The sequence below is a fragment of the Canis lupus genome, chromosome 1, assembly GCF_048164855.1.
Source record: "Canis lupus baileyi chromosome 1, mCanLup2.hap1, whole genome shotgun sequence".
Classification (NCBI taxonomy): domain Eukaryota; kingdom Metazoa; phylum Chordata; class Mammalia; order Carnivora; family Canidae; genus Canis; species Canis lupus.
This window is the reverse complement of record NC_132838.1, coordinates 94,258,487-94,266,795: the sequence shown is the minus strand read 5'-3', so window position 1 is coordinate 94,266,795 and position 8,309 is coordinate 94,258,487. Positions and strand designations below refer to the sequence as shown.

The 8,309-nt window shown below is 37.6% G+C and overlaps 1 pseudogene; it reads right to left on the bottom strand.

The window, feature by feature from the left end:
* Positions 1 to 1,571: 1,571 nt before the first annotated feature.
* On the bottom strand, positions 1,572 to 2,596 carry LOC140622004 (HIG1 domain family member 2A pseudogene; annotated as a pseudogene).
* Between the last annotated feature and the right edge of the window lie 5,713 nt (positions 2,597 to 8,309).

The window sequence follows — 8,309 nt, the reverse complement described above, 5'->3', positions numbered from 1 at the left end:
CTCTCTCTCTCTTTCTGTCTCTCATGAATAAATAAATTTTAAAAAAATTAAAAAAAATAAAAAGAAAACAAACTGATTGTTACCAGAGAGGAGATGGGTAGAGGGATGGGTGAAATAGATGATGAGGATTAAAGAGTGCATCTGTCGTGATGAGCACTGGGTGATGTATTGAAGTGTTGAATCACTGTATTGTACACGTGAAACTAATATAACACTGTATGCTAACTGGAATTAAAGTAAAAACGTCAAAGAAAAATAAGACGCCATCATAATGTTCAAGGATGTGAAGGAAAATACTCTCAAAATGAGTTAACGGGTAGGATATCTTAGGGGAAAAAAATCAAAACTATAGAAAGAACCAAATTTCCTATTCTAGAGGTAAAATATTCTTTGTTAGAATACTTTACTATTTCCTATTTTAGTATTCTAGTAAAGTATTCTAGAAGTAAAACTACAGCATATGAAAAAAATTAAATTTCCCTGAGTGGGCTTAAAAGCATATTGACAATGACAGATGAGTGAGTGAATTTGAAGATAGATTAGTAGAAATTATCCAAACTGATGAAGAGAAAACAAAAATTGGGGAAACAATAACACAGACCCTCAGGGACCTGTGGAACAATGCCAAATATTCTAGCATTTATCTAAGTAAGTCTCACAAGAAGATAAAAGAATGGAATACTTATGTTTGATAAAATAAAGGCTGAAATTTCCCCCTATTTAGTAAAAATATAAACTTAAATATTCAAGAATACCAACAAATTCCAAAGAGGAGGAATATGAAGAAAATGACACTTGGGAACACCATGGTCCAGTAGTCCTCAAAAGATGAGCCATGGACCTTGAGAGATCCCTGAGATCTTTTTCTAGAATCTTACAAGATCAAATTTTTCAAAATAATATGGAGATAATATGCACCATTTTCACTGGTTGAGATTTACACTAATGAGGCAAAAGTAATAATTGTCAAACCCCTGGCAATGGTACCAAACTATAGTAATGGTCATTATCCTTCATACCACCAGAAACTCTGATTTTAAAAAAGGAAAAGAAAAAGCCAGTTTTATTTAAGAATGTCTTGAAAAAAATCAGTAAAAATTATTAATTTTACTAAATCTTGACCCTTGAGCATTTCTTTTTTAAATTAATAGACTTCTTCTTAGAGCAATTTTAGGTTTATAGAAAAATTAAGCATATAGTACAGAGTTCCTACATCCTCTCTCTTTCCCCTTGTTGCCCTACTTTTAGCATCTTGCATTAGTGTGATCCATTTGTTATAACTGATGAGCCAATACTAAAACATTATTATTAACTAAAGTCTATAATTTACATTCAAGTTCATTGTTTGACTTGTAAAGTTTTATGGGTTTTGCATGTCATATATCCACCATTGCAGTATCATATAGAAGAGTTTCAACACCTAAAAATTCCCTGTGCTCCACCTATTCATCCTTCCCCTTTTCCCTTAACTTCTTGGAAATAGCTGATATTTTACTGTTTCCAAAGTTCTGCCTTTTCCAGAATGTCATATAGTTGGAATCATCCAGTATATAGCCTTTTCAGATTGGCTTCTTTCACTTATCAATATGCATTTAAGGTTCTTCCATGTCTTTTCATGGCTTGGTCATTTCTTTATATTGCTGGAAAATAAATATCCCACTGTACTGACATAACAGTTTATCCACTCATCCATTGAAAGTGGTTCCATCCAAGTTTTGGTAATTATGCACAGAGCTGGTATAAAACATCCACATGTAGGTTTTTGCATGGACATGTTTTCATCTTACTTACATAAATACCAAGGACTGTGATTGCTGGATTGTATGGTAAGACTGTGATTAGATTTATAAGAAAATGTCAAAATGTCTTCCAAAGTGGTTGTAGCATTTTGCATTCCCACCAGCACTGAATGAGTTCCTGTTGTTTCTGATCCTTGCCAACATTTGGTGATGTTAGCATTTTAGATTTTAGCCATTTTAATAAGTATATGTAATATCTCTGCTACCTGTATATCTTCTTTGGGGAGATGTTTCTTTTCTTTTTTTCTTTTTTTTTTTTTTTTTACAAGTGGATCAGTTTATTAAGTAGGAAGTGGAGAAAGTGGGGGCACAAATATAGTATGCAACCACCCAAACTCAACCGAATCTGAGATTCCTGGAAAAACCTGTCAGTTACAGAATTGGCCACTTCCTCCCCCGCTGAAACAGGGGCTTGTCAGGGGAGACCAGGGAATAAGGTGGCAGGACCGGTGGTTGCTCTAGGGGCTGGGAGTGATCTCTGCGTGACTTTCAAGGCCAGGTGGTCTCGGACTCAGGATGGAGACTTCATCGCAGATGCAGCCAGACCCAGCAAGATGCCTGCGACCGTGAAGCCCTGGGCAGCAATCCGGGTGCGCATCATAAGCTGCGAGCGGTGGCTCTATGGGTACCATTGGGTTCTCGCGGGTCTTCCGAAGGAATTTTTCCTTGAAGCTTTCTGGAGTGTTGTAGATACTGGGGCTAAAGCCCTCAATGACTGGGGGCTGTGATGGTTCAAAGGGTGCCCCCGGAGTCACAGGGCCAGGAGCCCCCATGTCCCGGGCAACAGCTTTGGGAGAAATACCCTGGGGAGATGTTTCTGTTCAGATCTTCCACTCACTTTTTCACTGGATTGTTTAGATATATTTTTTCAAGTTTATTTATTTATTTTATTACTTATTTATTGAGATCAAGAGTTGTGCACTCTTCCAACTGAACCAACCAGACTCAATTCTGTATGATGAAATCAGAAGTACACATAAAGCACTTTTTTTTTTTTAAGATTTTTATTTATTTATTCATGAGAGACACAGAGAAAGAGGCAGAGGGAGAAGCAGACTTCATGCAGGGAGCCCGATGTGGGACTCGATCCCAGGACTCCAGGATCATGCCCTGGGCCAAAGGCAGACACTCAACCACTGAGCCACGCAGGCGTCCCACATAAAGCACTTCTGCTGCATACTGAAGTATGATGGTTTTCTGGAGGAAAAACATTTGAGTGATTGAGTTGTGAGCTGAATTGGCCAATTTTTTCACAGAGCATCATTTTTACTTGAAAAACAAGCTATGGTAATTCCGAATTGAGTAATGGCAGACATTTTCTTGAAAAGAAAGTAAGTAAGCCTGTCATTTCAAGAGGAAAAACTGACAACATAAATATAAAATTCAAGCTTTCAAATAAAAATAAGAATCTTGCAACTCTTGTATCGTCCAGCATAAGCTTTACTGTTTTTCAACACTTTAAAACTTTTCTGCTAAGATTGGTAGTGATATCAATGAATGTGCTTTTAAAATTTTGTACAATGAAATATGTCAACACTTGAAAGATCTACATAACCGAGTGAACAAATATTCTACATCAGCAACTGCTAAGAAAATGAATAGGCCTTCCTATTCATGCCTGGGTGGCTCAGTTGGTTAAGCATCAGCCTTTTGGTGGAGCCATGATCTTGGAGTCCTGGGATTGAGGCCTGCATTGGGCTCCCTGCTCAGCAGGGAGTCTGCTTGTCCCTCTTCCTCTGGCCCTTCACCCCTGCTCATGCTTATTCGCTCTCTCTCTCAAATAAATAAATAAAATCTAAAAAAAAGAAAGAAAGAAAATGAATAGGTAGGGCATAGACTAGGAGAAAAGATTTGCAAATCATATATCTAACAGACTATTATCCAAAACATATAAAGCCATACAACTGAATATTAAAAGGCAAACAACCCAATTAAAAATATACACAACGGGGATCCCTGGGTGGCTCAGCAGTTTGGCACCTGCCTTCGGCCCAGGGCGTGATCCTGGAGTCCCGGGATCGAGTCCCAGGTCGGGCTCCCTGCATGGAGCCTGCTTCTCCCTCTGCCTGTGTCTCTGCCTCTCTCTCTCTCTCTCTCTCTCTCTCTGTGTGTGTCTCTCATGAATAAATAAAATCTTTAAAAAAATGGACACAAGATTTATTTTTTTTAAGATTTTATTTTTTTAAATTTATTTATTTATATGTACAGCTCACCTCACAAAAACACATAAATAAATGACTGTCATGCTAAGTACTGGATGAAGTATACTGATGTCTACAACTTACTACAAAATGCAAAAAAAAAAAAAATGGATTGGGGCTCCTGGGTGGCTCAGTCATTGAGCATCTGACTCTTGGTTTCGGCTCAGGTTATGATCTCAGGGTCGTGAGACAGAGCCCCACATTAAGTTCTGTGCTTAGTGTAGAATCTGCTTGAGATACTCTCTCTCCCTGCCCCTTCCCCTCACTTGCACTCACTCTCTCTCTCTCAAATAAATGAAATAAATCTTTAAAATAAATAAGATGAATTGAGAGATTGACAGAGGAATCAACAGATAGATGGTTGGATAAATACGTGATAAAGCAAATTAATTGCTAATTCTAGAATATAGGTGGTAAATATACATGAATTCATTGTGCAGATAGTTCACTTTTTCAGTGTATTTGACAATTTTCTTAATAAAATGTTGGGAGAAAGTTATATAGAAAAGGAAACATAGTTGACTTTAGATGTTGAAATGATGGAAATTTTTTCAAGTTATCTCTAATGATGCATATTAATTTTATAAAGAAAAAATGCACTTTGTACATCCTTCCATTTCCATGAAGCAGGAAAAAATAGATGTTTTTTCATCATATACTAAGCTGTGGTATATTGCTTTCTAGCTAAACAATTAATCCATCATAAACGTAAACTTTATACTAAAGACATGAGAAAATGAACTTCATTGTCCCATAGTGAAATTATTTTAATAAGGTTAAATTACTTAAAGCACATTTTCTTTGAGCACTCTTAGGGCATTGTATGGATTGCATGAATCTGTTTTAGACTTCTGATTTAAACCTTCACAGCCTAATTACATCATAGCCACTAAGCAGTTGCAGGATTTTATTTAGAAAATGTAACTTCTCTATTAGAGATATCTTTAAACTGGACATTAAAATGCCTGACCTGGGCAGCCCGGGTGGCTCAGTGGTTTAGCGCCGCCTTCAGCCCAGGGCATGATCCTGGAGACCCGGGATCAGGTGTCACATCAGGCTCCCTAGGGGGAGCCTGCTTCTCCCTCTGCCTGTGTCTCTGCCTCTCCTCTCTGTGTCAGTCATGAATAAATAAATAAAATCTTTAAAAATAAAAAAATAAAATGCCTGACCCACCGTAGAAATACTGTGAAATAAAATAAAATGATGGATACAAAGGTACCTTAAGGGGCGCCTGGGCGGCTCAGTAGGTTAAACGTCTGCCTTTGGCTCAGGTAATGATCCTGGAATCCCCGGATCCAGCCCCACACTGGGCTCCCTGCTCAGCAGGGAATCTCCCTCTCCCCAAACCCCCACCATTCATGTTCTGTCTCATGCTCACTTACTCTTTCTCTCTCAAATAATTAAATAAATAAAATCTTAAACACACACAAAGGCACCTTGAAAAATTAAAGTTATGACACAAAGTCTGTTGAGATATTAAAACATTTTCCTCTGTTCATCCATGTCGAATGGTGGCCTTTAGGAAAGAATGAATATTACTTTCACGCATTCGTGGAAGAACGGATTAAATCTGTTGCAGTCTTTGTGATGATAAAATTATTGCTCTTACCTACTTAATTACCCTATTTTTGTCTGTTCAAGGAAAAAAAAAAGATTTTATGGCAATAGCGATCTTGCCTCACTTGATTGCTTCCACAGTACCAAGGCATAAGTACTGAAAAACTTGTGCTTTGTTCATTAATCAGGGATAATTCATGCTGGTTAATCAGAATGTGCAATTTCCTTTTTCCTTGGAAAAAAGACAACTGGATGTTGTGCTTCAGTGACAGTTCCATTTCCGAAGGAAGTCCTCTAATAAGGGACACAAAATGCCAAAATCTCATGTTTCAATGGTCCTATTTCTCCATGTAGGCAAAGCTAGATAAATTTTCTGAAATGGAAATTATCCCATCCTTCTCTGTTATTGATTAATTCCCTGATCCCTCATAGCTATCCAATGTTTAACCTGAATCTAAAACCCAGAAAAATTTTGGAGAAAGACCCCACTAACTTAAAAATTAAATAGAAAAAAAAATTCCTAGCCAATTTTTCCTTGAATCCATTTCTCACATTTCTTCTGAGCAATCAGCTTTTCCTTCCTAGAGTTTAAAGTTGTTCTAATGGAAACAAACCTATTTAGCTGGAAATCAGATTTTACTTACCCCTTACCTTTACTTTTTTATATTAAAAGAAATAGAAAATTTTCCTGAGAGGTGTTCTCATTTTGAAAAATTAAAATGTAAACCTCTAGTTTAAAACTTTAACCTTAAATCAGCTTATTTTCTAAAGGAAGTCTTATTTTTGTAGAGACCTGTAACATAATGATGTTTAAAACCACAAGGAACTTCTTTTCTTGAGTCATTTTTCTTACCAAATACTGGTTCTTACCAAGTGACTTCCTTTCAGGGCACATTTTACTCACTGATTACAAACTCCTAAAAACAAATGGTGTGTGTGTGTGTGTGTGTGTGTGTGTGTGTGTGTATAACCCCAAAATCAGAAACTTACCTACAATTAAACCAGTTTCTACTTGGCTAGACACCCAACATAGTCATACTCAGGAATGGCCATTAAAATATAGTGATATTCTATGTCCTTTTAAAAAATATATGGTAATTGAGATATTTTATTAAATTTTCATTAGTCTAACTGGAAAATGAGATATTTTCCACACATGGACATAATTCTACTTATTCTGCAAGCCAGTAGGTATTCCTTTTGAAGTATTTGAATTAACCTGTTTATTAATTATGGTAAATTAGAGAATTATTCTCTTCAACCCCCCTCCCCCATGTGAACTTCTAATGAGAATTATTTCCCCATCATTAATGTTGGGTGTAGCCATGCATCAACTTACTTTGGCCCACTCAGTAACAGCAAATAGGAGTACAGGCCTTAAATAAGTGGTTTGACTCTGCTGACTGTGCGTGGTGTGGTGATCCACCAGGGAAAGAATGTATCTCAGGCAGTTAATGGGATTATGAAAACACAGCGAGCCTGATCCCAACCTGAAGCTTTGACACAAATCTAGCTGGCCTGCGACAGAGAACAGAGTGGTCCTAGCTCATCTACATACTCATGAACAAGGTAAAATAAATGCTTATTTTTGTGACCTGTTGAGTGTGGGGGCTGTTTGTTACTCAGCAGTGATGTGACAATAGCTAATATATCCCATAGTTTTGCGCCAGTAGCAAACACATATATGAAAACTAAGTGACACACTCATATCTTTACCTTAGCTCTGAGTCCTCAAACCTGAAATGATCAGGAGCTTTGGAGACTCAAAGAATCATGCCAATCCCAATAACCAAAGTTTCTTGCTACTATTAGTAGGGACCCCAGACAAATTGGAAACTCTAGATAATCTTCCATAATGGAGTTGGAGGGAAAAAAATAGAGTAAAAGAGTCAACAGAAATGTGTGAAAGTCCTAAAGATTCTGTAAGAGTTCAATAGAAATAGCGAGAGCAAGGAAGAAGGTATGTATTTAACCAGGCAATGTGCCTTCTACTCTACTTGCCAAAGAACCAGTGATACAATCCAGCTCTGAATTCTCTCTGGGTGTTTCCAGGGCCTGAAGTGTTTCACTCAGCATCTCCTCTGTCTTCCCCCTCTTTCATTTGTAACTAACTACATGAGTGCTTCTTCCACCCAAAGCTCAGAGTATAGGAAACAGGGTATTCTCTGTTATCCCAGAGAAAAGGAGCTGGGCTTATGCGTTAGCATCTTGTTAATACTTCAAAAATCTACCTCTGGGAAGTTCTTCGCTTTGGTCTCTAGTTTTGTTAGAGGAGCAGCACAGGAAGGAATAAGAGGTTGGGTATATCCCCCAGAGGGGCTTTTTACATTTACATTTGCATATTTTAGCAATAGATCTATTTTTCTACTGGTCACGGTTAGTGATGCACTTCTTGGCAACAGTCCAGAGGAAACTTAATTTACATAGCACTTTTGATTAAAAATGAGGCACTGTCGGGCGCCTGAGTGGCTCAGTCAGTTGAATGTCTGCCTTTGGCTCAGGTCCTCGGATGGAGCCCTGTGTCCAGCTCTATGCTCGAAGGAGAGCCTGCTTCTCCCTCTCCCTTTGCCTGCCCCTCTGCCTACTTGTGCTTTCTCTCTCTCTCTCTCTCTGTCAAATAAATAAATAAAATATATTTTTTTAAATGAGGCACTGAGCTCCCATCTTGGTGAATTATAAAATTCTTCTCCTATCTTTTTATCAGAAGAATAATTTCAGTGTATCTCTTCTATAAATGAGGTTTATATACTGT